This window comes from Manacus candei, unplaced genomic scaffold (genome assembly GCF_025592945.1).
Source record: "Manacus candei isolate 608988 ecotype Guabito, Panama unplaced genomic scaffold, ASM2559294v1 h1tg000151l, whole genome shotgun sequence".
In the NCBI taxonomy this organism is placed as follows: domain Eukaryota; kingdom Metazoa; phylum Chordata; class Aves; order Passeriformes; family Pipridae; genus Manacus; species Manacus candei.
In genome coordinates, this window is record NW_026138199.1 from 579,605 (window position 1) to 595,469 (window position 15,865).

At 47.3% G+C, this 15,865-nt stretch overlaps 1 protein-coding gene across 1 annotated transcript in view; it reads right to left on the reverse strand.

Moving 5' to 3' along the window:
• LUZP1 (leucine zipper protein 1) overlaps window positions 1–7,911 on the reverse strand; it is a 38,180-nt gene extending 30,269 nt beyond the window's left edge. Inside the window, exon 1 of the mRNA XM_051772234.1 lies at window positions 7,762–7,911. The gene's annotated coding sequence lies outside the window, so the exon portion shown is untranslated. The remainder of the gene's footprint in view (window positions 1–7,761) is intronic.
• Window positions 7,912–15,865: the final 7,954 nt, after the last annotated feature.

Below are 15,865 nucleotides of genomic sequence, written 5' to 3' on the forward strand. Positions count from 1 at the left end.
GTTTATAAGAAAGACAGAGAAAGACTTCACCACGGACTGTAGTAACAGGACATGAGGCAATGGTTTCAAACCAAAAGAGAGTAGGTTTAGATTAGATATTAGGAAGAAATTCTTCCCTCTGAGGGTGGTGAGGCCCTGGGACAAGCTGCCCAAAGTGCTCCATCCCTGGAAGCGTTCAAGGTCAAGTTGGATGGGGTTTTAGGTAACCCAAAGGTCTAGTGAAAGATCTACCTCAATTTCATGACACTTCAGACACCACCTCACTAGTACTAGGCAGAAAAGAACAACCTTTTCTTTTGATCTGCCCCACATTCAGTCACTGCCATGCCATCAATGCTTTGCTGACACCATTCTTGCTTTTGCAGAGGAGAGGTGGTGTGCCTCACCAGCTCACACACAGCTAGGTTGCAAAGCAAGGACTGTGCTTAATGCTCTCAGCCACATGCTGCAGCAGTCACAGCAGTCACCGGAGGCACACAGGCAGAGATTACTAAAAAAAGAAAAAAGGAGAAAAAAACCAAAACCAAATAAACCCATCCTGCTCTGAAAATCCCCTCAAAGAGTAGGCAGCAGAGGAAAAACTGAATGGAGATGATCTGTGGGTAAGGACTTGGGAGTATGTTTCTATTGTAAGACAGGCAGAGAAAGCAAGCCAGAGGACAGGACTCAGGAAGGGAAATGTGGGGCAGGTGACCTAAGTTTGAGGAGTACCACCTGGCAATCAAGGTAGTCAGCAGGGCACAGCCATTTTCCTGCACTAGCAGTTATTGTTTCACTGCCTCAAGCCAGCCGCTCAGCCCAGCTATTAAACACCAGCTACCAGCAGCCTGTTTGCTGTCGAAGCTCTGCAGAGACTACACACCCAGGGAGCCCCCCCATCTTCCCATCACTGCAGGAAGAGAGCCCCCCACCTCCACAGCTGGTCATAGCATTGCTCCCGCAGTCACCTTCAAACACAATCTCACGGCTTTACCAAAGCACTGCTGATACTTGTTCGCCCTTTCACACAGTCCCTCTGTGACAGTGGTTACAGACAAAAGGAAAAGCCCTACTCCAAACTCTGCTTCTTGCTGCCATCCTCTGCCCAATGCAAAAAGGCAACATCCAGAGAATTTCAGAGCATATGCAGACAGTTTACAATATACTACAGCCAAATCTCAAATAGAAACATCAACTATTACGTCACACGGGATACCTTTATGCAAAGACATTAATCACACTTAACAGCACTAAAAACAATCCCAAAGAGCAGAATGGGATACAGACAGTAGAGTGAGAAGCCTCATTAGGAATTCTCAATTGCTGCAAGTTCAAATTCTCACCACAATGCAGTACTAGCAGTTATTTACTATCATCCAGGAATTATTGTTTCTCAGTAAAACAGACATATTTCACGCTACCTGAGGAATTAATGTTTTTGCAGCTCTGTTCCAGATCCTAGGTCAGGAATCTCCTTTCTATTCTGGTAAATTCCACTAAGATAGCACATGTAACAACAAGTTCTTGGAGCAGTTCATCAGATTTTCCCTTTAAGGTAACCCACTGCACTCCCACGTGAGGCATAGGCACCTCAAAGGCACAAGCAGCTGAAAGTGCTGCAGTGGAATCAGATGATCAGCGAGCGCAACCTTGGAGCCTCTGCAGCCTCTTTTCAGCTTTGGAAACGTGTCCTGCAATTTTCAAACCAATCCACCAGGGAAGACAAAAGGCAGTCTCAGAGCTTAAAACCCAGATAAGGCATATAAAAGTAATTTATATTAAGGTAATTTTGAGGATAAATGTGAAAACAAAGTCTGACAGATTTTGCTGCAGCACTGCAGCAAAAGCTGTCACTCCCAGCTGTATGGAGCTGTGCAGCACGCAGCACAGGGTGGCAGGGCTGACGACACCAGGCAGCAGAGCCACACTGCCAGGAGCCCTTGCTACATAGCCCAGAGCTGTTCTAGCTTTCTGCAAGCATCTGCATTGCACATGACAACAGAGGAAAATGTGAAAAGTAAACATTCAAGGTAAAGAAAAACATTCTTGAGTTAATTAAAGATTTGCTTGAGCTTATTTCATCATGATCAGTCATGTAGAAAGGTACATCTTCTTACGATGAAGCTACCACTTTTAGAGGTCAATTAGAACACTGCAACACATACATGAGAAGTACAAACACAGGTCCTACCATGTCACGCAACAACGTGCTCTCTCTTTCACTCCCACTACACCTTTTCCTACCACGGCACTTATACTTCCAGTGCAGTGTGTTTGCCGTCGCCTGCTCCTGCCCCCTCGGAGTAGATGGGATGACTTGCTACGTGTTGCTCACTGGCTCTCTGAGTGGGAGGGGTGCTGTCCTGCAGCAGAGGTGATGTGTGTCACCAGAAGGCACCCTCCTCGGCTGCCCCGCAGGACTGCTGTGTGGTGACACAGGTCAGACAGCCCTCTCATATCACCTGCCTACAGCCACAGCCTGACACATGAGCCCCAAGCTCCAGTGGTTTTGTAATATTAACCATCAGAGCTGAATCCTACCAGGGCTAAGAAGGTCTCGGTTCTCATCTCCTGCTGCTCTGTTTTCTCAGAGGTGTGCAGTGTACACTCAAGGATGTATGCCTGGTCTTGGCCACAACACTGTTTGCAGGGAGCCTGAATGAAATCTCTCCTGCTATTTCTGAGACAAACAATCACAAATCCAACCAAGTAACATGGGGTTTTGTGGCAAAAAAAATCTTATTTATATCAACACCCCCCAACCATCAAGTTTGCAACTTGAAACTGCAAACCTCAAAACCGCCGAGTTAATGAGTTAATTCAGTACTAAGTGAGGCTTGAGACTACAGCCTCAGTTGTACAGTAGGTCAAACTATGACTTAATCGATGGCTTAAAAACCAATTAGCTAAGTAAATTCAGAACTATAAACGTTTACATGCAGGGGCTTGTCCAATCAGTACTAATTAAAAATCACTAAAGCTTACACTTTCCCCTTTGTGACTTGAAGGGGTAAAACCACATTCCTCCCAAACCAGGGCAGACAGTGAGGGGTGGTGAAGAAGCACCCATACTTGGCAGTGCATGTTTCCCCCTGCTTCATTCTGGAGCACCCAGGAGCCCACCTGTGAGAATTGGGAACTGCCCACAGAGCCAAGCCTGCCTTGTGCCTGCTGCCAAGGGAGGACAAGGGCTGGCACCAAGCATGGCTGGGTTGTGGACAGCCAGAGCAGCTCAAGATGGCAGCTGTTACGCTGCAGTGGGCTGAGAAGCAGCTATACGGAAGTTTCCAGCTCACACAAAGTATTTACACACGAGACCAGTGCACTTTGCTGGCCCAAGTTCAATACAGCTGATCAGACCCCAGACAACAGGGCTCAGAAGTAACTTTGCAAGGAAAACATTTGAGGTTAGCTCAATCCAATGAAGCTTTGACAAACAGGGCCAAAATTGTTGAGACTTAATAAATACAGGAATTTTTCCACTGAAGTACTCTAAACATGGTGTCTCTACTCCTCTGCCCAAACCTGGGCAGCGCTTTGTGCAATCAGGAATTTTACAAAGGCAGGATGTCCAAAGTGAAAGCACCATGAAAGCAAGGTGGTGGCAGAGCTCTGAACAGAGACAGCAATACCTAGTATGTTCAAGGGATGCTATCACTGCACAAGTGACCTCACAGACTTCGGACTAGATCCTCAAACTTAAGTTTCATAGTCATTTTCAGGTGGCACTGCACTGCACCTGCCCCTTTCTAGTCCCATGCTTCCCTTCCTTGACCAGAGTAAAGCACCCTGGTAGTCAGGCTGGGAATAAGGCAGGGCTAAAGGGGTGAGAGGGAGGCTGATGGTTAATTTTCATCCAGATCAACTGCTCCCCGTGGCTGCATGGAGTTTGTGTCAGCTGGAGCAGGGCTAGAAAGGGCCCCTGGAGGAGAAAGTGGTCAGAACAAGGGGAAAGGCAAGTCCACTTCCTCCAGCAACAGTGCCCACCTGCGCTGATGTAGCACTTCCAAATCCATGACTGGATAGGATGTGAAAATCCCTGTCTCTCCTGCAAGTAGACAGAGTTGCAGCAGCAAGCAGCCACTCTCATCTTCGCACTGTCACACAGAAACAAACTTACCAGTTGATGTGTCCTTACACTTTATAGGTGTGTATTTTGGCAACTTTTTGTTCGTAAGCGAAGAAATTATCCATTTCATTCCTGGGGTTATTGATGCCAATCCTAAGGGGTTCCACTATGTGCATAACTTCTCCCACTTTCATGGCCCAAGGCTGCAGAGCAGGCTGAGTGCTGAGCGTAACATAAAACCTCTCTCCTTTCAGCCTGTCACTCTGATAGTACATTCGCCTTTCTAGATTTTGTTTCTACGAGAAATTCAAATGTTCAGGAATGCAAGTGTTAAATTCACTGCACAACTTCCGTAAGAAAGCACAGAAACATTCTCAGCTTTGTTTTACATAGAAGGAAACAGAAACTGCCTGTGAATGGCGTTCATACTTCTGTGCATGCTGAGGGCACTCTTAGGTAAGGCTATGTGTTGCATCTGCATATCTTACTCCACCCTGGCAAGGGTTAAAGAACACAGGGCTTGAGCCGATCCTTACAACCCCTTATCTGTCAAAATTAGGGCCTTAGCAGAGGAACATCACTGCCAAAACCTAAGACAATGCCAGAGACACAAAAATATTAAAGCCTAAATTGCCATATTCTGATGGCTGTTATCCAATGCCACACTTCATATTTGATCATCTCAAAAAGCACTGGTTTTCAGGCTACTGAATCAACCAAAACCCCACTGACTTCACAGAAATAGCATGCCTGGAGTGCCTTCTCAGAGTCAGGGTGGTTATGAAAGCTCCTAAATCTGGACTATGAAAGGCAAATGGTTTGTGGGTTTTCCACTAAACTGATTCTGTCACCAGCTCTAAACCCTCAAATCTGGAGAGATGTGACTGTCCACAGTGTGTGCAGTGAATGGCCACAGTTGCCATTACGAGCAGGCAGCCAGCCCCTGTTACCCTGGCAAACAGCTGAGCTTGGACAGGGAGATTAATCCTACCTTTGGTGACTATGGAGAGAAGAGGACATCAAATTAAAGGACTAAAGCCTGTCAAAGATTCAGCTCATCTAAAGCAGAGAATAACAGAATAGAAGGACGAAGTCAACCACCGGCATTGGAAATGCAGGAAGTGCTGGCAAGCAACACCTGCTCATCAGCTATCATCAAGTATTTGAAAACACTTGTACTTTCTACTTCACATGAGTGGATCCGACCATTACCCAACGCAAAAAGTTTGTACATCGGGCCTTAGACTTGCAAAAACCTAAGTAACCACGCCATAACCATCACAACGAGGGCTCTCTCTTCCAACATATTTTAAGGGCTCCCATGACCTGCACTGCACTAGTCAGTACAAAACATATTACTGCTACGAATCATCTACAATTCATCACCCTTGCATGAATCTTCCAATCCTAATGGCCTCCTAAAAAGATTATTTGCTTCTTTTTAGTGTAACAACTGTATCAAAATTGTTCTTTTTTGTCATTTGGCTCAGTCATGCCAACCACACTTTTTGAAAAACTTCCATTAGGAAGGAAGCCTTTGGTTCCTCACAGACCACAGCCTGTGGTGGGAAGGAAAGGTTTCATGGAGGATGAGTACAACCTCAGAGTGCCTGTGTACAATACTCTGGTAAGGTCACGCTCAAAGAGGTAATCACCAACCCATTTGAACAAACAAAATTACGTGGTCTTGATTGCAAGGCATACCAGGCTTTTAAACATTATCATTTCTGGTAACAGCTACATTTGAGAGTTCTCTTTTTTAACAAGAGTTATTTTTGCCTGTATTTCCTAGCTCACATTAAATAATGAAAATCAGTAACTTATTCTCAGTTGGGCCAGATTTTCAGAACACAGAAAAAGCCAGAGGGCTAGCGAAAAGCTCAAGCTGTTGAAACTTATTTCTACTTCCTAGGAAGTCAAAGTCGGTCAGGCTGCCCTGTACTGGAGTGCAGAAACTTTACCATTTATAGGATTAAAGGGAAGTTGGGGCTGAAGTGCTACTCAGAACAGGAGACACAGGGGGGACGTGGCTACTCTTGAATTGCACTGTTCTCCCACACTCTACCCCGATTCACTTCTTTCCACAGGAACTTTCAGCAATAACTCCAAAAGAAACCAGCTCTCCATGTCCTCCTCCTCCTCCCTGCAGTGGTACAGAGGGCTGGCTGCCCTGAGCAGCCCCAGATGGCCCAGGTGTGATCCTGGTGAGGGGGCCCCATGCCCAGGAAGGGTCTTGCACTTCAGGGCTCCCTGCACAGTCATCACTCCCTCGGGCCTCCTGGAGCCCCAGGGTGGGGGAGTCAACCTGGCAGGCAGTGCCGACCATTTTTTGCCATCCTGACCACTGTAGAGCCAAAACAATGGAGGAATTATACTTCTGCGAGTGCCACAAATGCAAACCATCCATGAAGCACGCTGCCCCTGCCGAAATGTGCCAGCTGGCCACTGGCTGCACAAACTGACCAGAGCACAGAGCTGTTGGTTCTGTACTCACACAAACTGTGACACTGAGGAACACTGTCCCCCCTCACTGTCCTGAAGGCTGGGAGATGCATATCTCTGCTAAGAGACTGTAGGCATGTAGTAAGTTGCTGCATTTTTTCCCTAAATTCTGAATGCCTGAGACTACTCCAGGGTTGTAAAAATACTTGCCCCTTTCCACTGTCATCACTGTAGTATCACTCAGAGAGCGTGGCTTGCCCACCCCAGCGGCTTTCAGTAAGCAACAATAAGCAACAACCCCAATACACACGGGTAGCAATGAGCACTCCTTCCCGTGATTTTTGTGGAGGATTTTAACAGAATTTATGCATCAATTAAAATCTAATCCCACTGCAGCTAACTTGAACATGCTGATTAGTTGGGATGGTCACTTTAACTTGTGTTTAATCGGTTTAAAGGCTTCAGATGTAGCATTAGAAGGGAAAAAAGATGCAGATTTGCAATGAAAGTGCGGTGACCAAGGACAACCAGCAAAGGTCTGCTGTGCTGCTGGCTTCACATGTCACGTGGGACACCTGACAAAGCCAAATGGGGTACATCTGAGAAATTCTAGGAAGACGAAAAGTTTCACAACGCTCCATCAATTAATTCCTTCACGACGGCAGAGTAAAGAAGACTGAAGTGATTAACAAAGGCAGAGCGTCGGACAAGCAGATATATAAAAGAACGTTATTAATTATATGATAAGCATAGGCAGGCTAGAAAAAAAGGTAATTCAGGAAAAATAAGCATCAGGAAAGGGAGAATGTGGCTGCAGCAAGGGAAAAAAAATGGTTATCCACAGAAATCGCGTTAAGCGCCTGGAAATCTCCAAAGTCTCAACTCCACCAAGCCCCAGCCATAGGTTAAGGACCTTCCCAGAGGGCAGCTCGCGGCAGCCCCGGAGGGACCGTGCCCTTCCCGGGCGGGGACCGAGCCGCTCTCCGCTCAGGAAAGCGGCTGTTCCGGTCCCGTCGGAAGGAGCCCGACGGCGGCTCCATTTCCGAGCGGGAGCCGAGGCCCCGCCGGGCGCCTGAGGGCCGGGTCGCCCGCGGGGAGACCCCACCGCCCCCGCCACTCCGCGGGCGACCCGGCCCTCAGGCGCCCACCCGCTCGCCCAGGAAGCGACGGGAAGGCGGCGGTCAAAGACAAAGCGGATGCCTCAAATTCCTCCCCGCCCCGCCGGTCTGCGGCACCCCCCGCCCGCCCACTCATCGCCCACCTCTGCCTACCTGGGCAGCGGGAGCGGCCGGGCCTCCCTCCCTCCCAGCCCGGGCTTGGGCAGCCGCAGCCCACGGGGGGCTCCGGGGCTCGGGTGTCGGGTGCGGGCGCTGACAATGAGGGGAGGGACGCGGTACCGGGCGGTGCTTGACGTCAGCGGGAGCGGGGCGGGGGCTGGCGGGCCGGCCCGGCCGCGGTGCGGAGCCTGGAGAGGGCGGGGAGGGACCGGCCGCCATTTTGGGGGGGTCGGGCTGCGCTTGGGGCGGGGGGAGGGAATTTTCCGAGGGGGCCCCAGGAGAGAACCGGGCGAGGCGGGTGTTGTGGACGCAACGTTGTTGGGCGCAGGTGAGGTGCTCCCATGTTTGGTTTCACGGTGGATTCGTGGTCCAGAGCGCGCCGGATAACCCACTCCTCAGCCCCGGCCCGGGGCTACCACTGCCTTGGGGCTTTAGGGGCCGGTGGCGAGACGGGCAGTGCCGGTGCCGGCTCCTAAGAACAGGGCAGAGCCCCGTGCCAGGTGGCAGAGCGAGGTTTTGCCCTATCTCGTCGTTGCATCCCCTCCTTCAGTGCCATCTCCCGGAAAGTTTGGGACTTGGTGTTCAGTCCAGCTGTGGTTGGTTCCACGTCTGGTATGTGCAGCCCTGAGATGCTGAGATGGGATCAGAGACAAGAGATCCCCCCAGCACTAACCGGAAAAATCTGCTCCCGGTGTTCCTGAGCTGTAAGCAGAGCCCCGGGACTCCTGACCGGACGGGTGGCATGGTGAGGGACACCGGGGAGCATGGCTCGGTGCTCTGTACAGCTGAGTCCACAGCAGACATGGTCAGGCTGATGAGCAATTCCAGCCTCCTGGCCAGTCAGCAAGACAGGACAGGCTCCGAAGGCGTTGTCACCTTTGGCCACTGTATCCTTAACTAAAGTTGTCTCTCCAATATTGTTTTATTTCAGATAATGCCAAAGGAAGATGCTTCAAGTGCAAGGTGATCTGCTTGTAATGCTTTGCTAAAGTGTTGTCCTTGCTGTCACACCGACAGCAATAAATATCACTCTTTAATCCTGTTTCCACAGCACAGCCTGAAATACACTTGTTCTGAATGAAGTGTCAACACTTCAGTGAATTCTCTAGGTTACAGCTTAAATCCAAGATCACATGAAGATACAGAATGAACAAGACCTTGCTTGCAGGCGAACTGTGTAGTCATTCTTGCTGGGGAAAGTATTTGCCTTCCTGGCACTCCACCTGTGCACCAGCGTGCAGCAACAGAGGCATGTGCTCCACGTGCTCTGCAGTGCAACCACATTCAGTGGGTTTTGGCTCTCCACTTTACAGATGTTACTTCTAATTTCTGAACTGGTGTGAGGGAAGTTTACTAATACAATTCCAGCTCTTGATACCCATCTAGCAATGGCATTATCTGAGTATGACTGGGAGATGAAGCGGAATAATAAAAAAAAAAAGGTATTTATTTATTTCAGCAGGTGCTAAATGCAAATGCCTCAGGCTTGCCAGGAGTTGGGTACATTAGAGCCTAGTGTCTTCCATGTGCTTCTTGGATTTGCTGTGTTGCGAGAGGAATGTGGCTGTACTTGGATACTTTTTCATATGTTTTATGGTGAAACTCATTGCCGAAGCATGATATTGGCACTAAAGGTTCCCAAGTGTTTCAAAAAAGCATGAAACATGAGGGGAAGAAAACTGCCAGGTGCTGCCAGGGGATCGCAACAATGCCTCCTTTTGACTAAAGAAGAACCTGAAGAGATGTTAGGAAAGTATTGTTATATGTTTGGCATCCTTCCTCAGGCATAATCTCCCTTGCTGTCGTCCACATTGGTTTCCACAGGGAAAACAGCTGCAAGTGTTCATAGTTCAGTCCCCATCATTATGAAGATGAAGTTTTGGGTGCTGAGATGGGCTCAGGGACTCCAGAGGACCACATTCAGGAGTGGATGAGATGAGAAGGGACAGAAGAGGGAATGTGTCTCCCCATGGCAGGCCCTCTCCTTGGTGTATCCTTCGTGCCATTTGTGTGGATCTCACCTGGTCATTGTGGTCATCAGTGTCTGCTGGCTGCAGCAGGCTCTGCAGGATCTTTCCAGGCACCGAGGGGTGCCGCTTAGCAGCTGTTGAGGAGACATCTAGGGAGAGAGGTTTCTGCCAGTGGTGCTGGCAGCCTGCTTTGTGTTTTGGAAACCCAGCACCTGTCCTTCCAAGCCAAGAGACAAGCATTGCGACCATGCCCCAGTCTTTGGCGAGTCCTCATCATGCAGTAGTGCAACCAAGAGCAGAACACTCACTTAAGGACTCAGTGGGAGAGATACTCCTCAACCTCCTGTGCCACTAGATGCCAGCAGCACTGGCACAGTGAACTGCTGCTGGAGGGGAAGCACAAGGTGCAAGGTAAAGTCCCACCCAGCATGAGTGATGGAGGCAGATAAAGGAGGTGAGGGGGAACAAACTGAGCTGAGCTGATAAAGGGGGAGAAGGAAGCCCTTCCCCAAGGCGGCAACTGAACCAGCTGCTGAGTGGGGACTGCAGCGTGAGGAAGAGACAGTGAATGGAAAACCAGGGAATGACAAATATCAGATCTCTAGATCCAAGTGGGAGACACCCTGCTCACTGTGTGTGGTGCAGAAGCAGCATGGCTGCAGCGGGTGGTACAGAGCCTGTGGCAACAGGGCTGCCAAGCTGATATCCCACAGAAAAAAGCGTAGTGAGTGAGGTTAGAAAATTAAAAATTTCTGTCCTGGGAAAGGAAATGACATAGAGGAAAAGAGAAAAACTAAGGAAGCTCTGGCTGCTCTGAGAGAAAGCCATTTTTTTTGTTTTTTAGTGTTTTTATGTATGGGGACTTTGTGCAGGCAGTGGAAGCTGCAGACAAAAGGACAGAAAGGGACAAGTGGAATGAGGGATTTAACAAGGTGAGGAGGCAACTTCAGCTCATGGCTGGGCTGGGGAGGTGCTGAACAAAAGGTATCCAATTGGCAGGGAAGATGGGAGCAAAGTAGGGAAGCCCAACTCACCCTGAAGGGTGAATGGGACCAGAAAGGGGGAAAATGACACAGAGGCTGGAACAGAAAGAGGAGGCAGAGGCACAGGGGAGTGGAGGAGGAGGCGCACTAGAGGTTGCACTGCTGGTGGTGTGCCCTTGCTTAGGGTGGTCTGGAGAAGACTGCTCTGCTTGGAGGCAGATATGGATAGCAGGGTGGGTTAAAGATGGAGGGAAGATGTGATCTCCTTAGCTGGAAGACTGTACCTGGAGAGTGGTATCTTCTTATAGTACATGATAGAAAGATTGTTTAGTTCCAAGGGAGCAGGGTATAAGTAATGTGGGCAGATGTGACCAGAAATGATGGGCAAGGGGAGATGACAAAACCCATAAAATCATGAATAATATGGGGAAGCAACAGAAGCTGTCAGTGTGTCTGACAACAGAGGACCCATATGGGTGTAGTAGCTTTAAACAAACAAAAGTAGCTCATACAGTTTATGCATAGCTTGGTAACGTGAGAAGTGGATGGCTCCAGGATGCCATGAACATCAGAGGCATGAGATTGAAAAGGGATTAGCCAAATTCACAGAGAGCAGATTTCTCAGGGGTTATTAAAAATGTCAGTCTGAGTCATCTTCCAGTTCTTGAAGTCCCTGAACTAACTCTTCAGATATTCTTGCTATTCTGTACTCACTCTGTTTCTATGGTGAATTTGAGTGAAGTGTCTGAGTTGATCTAACAGCTTGCTGATGATGATACATGCAGTTCTGCATCCCTCCTAAAAGTACCTGTGCATCTGTGCTGCTTCTGCTGCACCAGTTCTGGGATTTATTCAGTTCATTAAACTGGCAGATAACTCAGAGCGAATACTTCTCTTCCTGTTTAGTGAGCTGAATTAGTCCACTGTTTTCTAAGCTAGTGGTTCTTGCTTCTCTCTGCAAAGTAAGATTAGATTTTTTTTTTAATGGAAGTGAAGATTATTCTGTTATTATCTGATTCCAGGTGTTCAGGTTTTAAGTATTTAGAACGTCAGAGTCATGGTAAGATCCTGATATTATAAAAGCTCCCAACAGAGCTGGAGCCTTGGCTCTCCTGAGTGCCACACAGTTTAGGAATATTATTAAAACACAGCGAGTGGGGAAAAAAGAATCATGCTTGTCTGGGCAGCAGTGCTGCATGGCTTGGTAGTCTCACATCATTATAAGCACTCTGTATGGCAAACAACGTAAGTTTTGTTGGGTTTGGGTTTTTGTGTGTGTAACTGTTTCTCGTTCCTAGTAGAATCAGCAAGGTGCCACCATTACCTCCCCTAGGAGCCTGCAGCCATGCCAGGGTATGGTAACAAAGGTGCTGAGAAGCAAACAGGCACATAAGAAACAGGTCAATGTCTTGTTAGTTTGTACTACTGCCACCTTCCTCTCAGTCAGAAAGCATATGCTATGGCATTACAGTGAGAACACTTTCTCCTCCTCAGACTGAGGGTTTTCTTATCTATCTTCACCAGCTTCAACCTGGCATGCCAGGAGCCACAACCTGGCGTACCTGGAGAACACCAGGATGGGCAGTTGCAGTTGCTGGGAATAATAAACAGGATTTGCACACAGTAGGAGCAGGGTTTGTCTGCATGTATGAGACATCTCCACTACAGATTCTTCCATGTAAGTCTCATTCCCATCCTTCAGTCTAGGTAATGGAAATAATGTCTTCAAAGTCAGTTGAGCTTAGGGGATGTTTCATCCCTTCCTGGAGCAGACATCTTAAAAATGTCAGATGAATTAGGTCTACACATGAGGCCAGAAGGGATGCATTTGAGAATGCCAAGGGTGTTTGCCAATATAATTTCAAGGTTGATTTCTGTCATCTTTGAAAGATGCTGGTGATTGAAAAAAAGACAAATGTCATCATACCTGTCATCAATGGCAAGAAGGAGGATCCAGGCAACAGTCAGCCTCAACTCAGTCCCTGGGGAGACTGGACAGCACATTATCCTGGAAGCTATTTCCAAGCACATGAAGGATGAAAAAGTGACTGGGATTTGCCAGCAGGAATTTACCTGACCAACCTTATTTCCTTGTACAATGAGACAACAACCTGTATGGAGGGTGTCGAATTGATTAGGATTGGCTTTATCCAGGCTTTTGACATGGTTCTGCACAGTGTACTTGTAGGCAAGTTGGTGAGATTTGGACTGGATAATTGGAATGTGAAGGGAATGAAGAACTGGCTGGATGGTTGGGCTGAAGGGCTCATATCAACCATATGAAATCCAACTGGCAACTAGTTCCTGGGGGCATCCTTCAGGGATGCACACTGGTAGGTTGATAGTGACTAATGTCTTTTTTAATGGCCTGGGCAATGAGCTGTCTTGCACTTTCAGCAAGTTTACAGACAACACCAAACTGGGGAGAGCAATTGCAATATGCCTTAGGTCAGGGCTGCTACTCAGATGAACCTTGGCAGGCTGGAGAAGAGGGCCTCTCCCTCAGTAACAGGTGCTGGAAATACAACTGCTGTGAAGGTATGACTGTTGCCACCAGAAGCTGGAGGTGGTGTGTATGTAAAGGAGGTGGCTTAGAGGAAATCTGGCTGAAAGGGCTCTTCACATTTTCTTCTGTTTCACCAGTGATGAAATCTAAATGCAAAATCTGTTATTGGCAACAATTGTGTGGAATATGTGTCTGGTCATTGGTATTTTGAAGACAACCATCTTGGCTGTATTGAAAAAGAATTCAGAAAAGTTGAATGAATTTTGCCGAAGCTGTTGGGAATTCCTCACCTCTGAGTGACAAGAGCTACTGAGAACCTGTAGCCAGATTGTCATAATGTAAATTGCATGGGAATTTTAGGTACGGCCGTTCCTCTTGACATTCCTTCAAGGACTTGCAAGGTTTACCACAGAGGGAGTTGTAAACTCAAAAAGGAGAAGCAGGGTACCGAGAAGTAGTTTCTGTGCTCTACTGGTAGTTCAAAATTTGAACCAGCAGAAATTGTCTATCCATCATTAACTGCTACAGAATAGCCAGGAAAATATGAGCCATCACATCTTCATGGTATCAAAATACCTTTTTGCATTAGAATATCAGGGTGGCAAAAATTATAATTGTCAAGGAAGACATTCTGACACTATGTTACAAAGTGTCTTGTGCAAACACATTTCCATCATGCCATATACTAGTTACATTTACAAAGCAATCATTTCCAAAAGGATTTTTTTGCCAGGTTTGTTTGTGAAGATGTGATCTGTTCATCAATAGGGCTTCATATGTGTAAGTAGTCTTACATAATGTTATAGTATTAGTTAAATAAGAAGCTTTTTTGTTGAATTTTTTGTATCATCACATAGTTCAAAGTACAGGGGACTACCCCTGCCCTGCCAGGGCTGCACCAGGGAGGGACTGTCCCCCAGCACTGGTACCCTGCTAGAAAGAGTAGGGTGGTCCCTGAAGTGAAACATCACGAGAACTCAGGGAAAGGGGATAAAAGTCTCCAGTGCTTCTGGAACTGTCTCTCTTGGTACTTGTGGTTTTGCTCACTGGAGCCTTTCCCCCAGGGACCAACCTGCTTCATCAGTGGTTGTCTCTCGCTCTGTCGCCACCCGGCTTTCCCTCACCGAGGCAAGCTGCCACCAGCGCTTTTTGCCGTGGCAACTGCCGTCAGCTGCCTGAGGGGTGCCAGCGCCGCTGCCAACCGCTGCCACAGCCATGCCAAAAGCCTGGGAATTTCCTTCTGGGAGCTGTACGGGGCACTGCCACCACTTGGCTCATGATCACCTGGTCCCAGCGCCGCTTTGGTTCCATCGTTGTCACGTCACATGGTTTTGCTTCGTCGGGATCCACGCTGCTGTCTTGGTGGCATAGGACTCCTTTCTTTGAACGAAACACTCTTCCAGGTTTTTCTCATTTTCACCAAGGGAGAGGAAGTGACTAGGTAATATATTTTGTGCTTTTGTTTGTTTTTGTTTTGTTCTGTTTTGTTCTCCATTTTTTAGTAGAATTGTTATCTTTTTCCTCCTTCATTCAGACTCCTCGTAACTTCAAAATTTGTCAATATTTGGGAGAAGGAAGTAAACAAAAGAGAAGTGAAGGTTTACCTCATTAGAGGTTCCACCTCCTGAATATATTGTCATTAAACCAAGACACATATACAGCATTTGTTTCCTCTGTAACTCCCTCACAGGGAACTGTTTTCAGATTGGTAAGCATGGCAGGAGTCCCCCAACCCACAGGCTTTCCACGACCGACCATCTTTCTTTCACATTGCAAGGTTCAGGCTTATCCTGAGAGGACTGATCAGGTTCCATTTTCATTGTCCTGCCAGTCTTCAGTCATGGTGACTCTTCATTGCTGACACTTTGTCCTCTTTCCTGGCTGTAGGAATAACCTGCACTGGAATTTAATGGTGCTGCAGTGAACACATGTGCTTTGACTTACATTTAGCTATTTCTTCTGTTCTCAATAAATTCCACATTTTAATTGAAATAACTATGTGCTGGGACATCTCAGTATGTACTTCAGTAGAAACATAAAATGTGTTTTAGGTTACCTGTGTGGTCAGTGTTGCAAGAGCTTCATTGTAGAGGCACTGAGAAATCACACAGCCCTTGTGTACCTTCTGTGAAATGAATTTGTGTGCTCTGGACTGCAATTCACAGAGCATTATAAAACATGGTAAATATGGACATTGATCTCTGTGACATGAGAGTCTCATCCTTTCCACTCAGAGGTTGTGAGGTGTTATTTATCTTTCATTTATGATTCCTAGCAAGTGTTTTCCTCTGCCAGTTCCATATCAGTTTTTTTCCAATATGAGTTCCTGAAGCACTATTTCAAATATTTACCAACATTAAGAATGGTATAATATTTAAATTAGCTTATAATCTAATCAAAGAAATGGCCTAATTTGTTTACTCTTGAATTAAACAGTGTCATAAAAGCCCAAAGAATAGTAGTGGATCATCTTCCTATGCTGTATTTTGCCATTCTGTTCATCACTGGAAATTTTCAAGAGTAGGAAAGAAAAGGGCAAAAGCATAGCTGATACAGGCAGAGCAATGGGAATGGACTAGCCGGCCTCTCAGAGGCCCTTCCAGGACCATGATCTATGGTTTTATGTTTCACACTAAGCA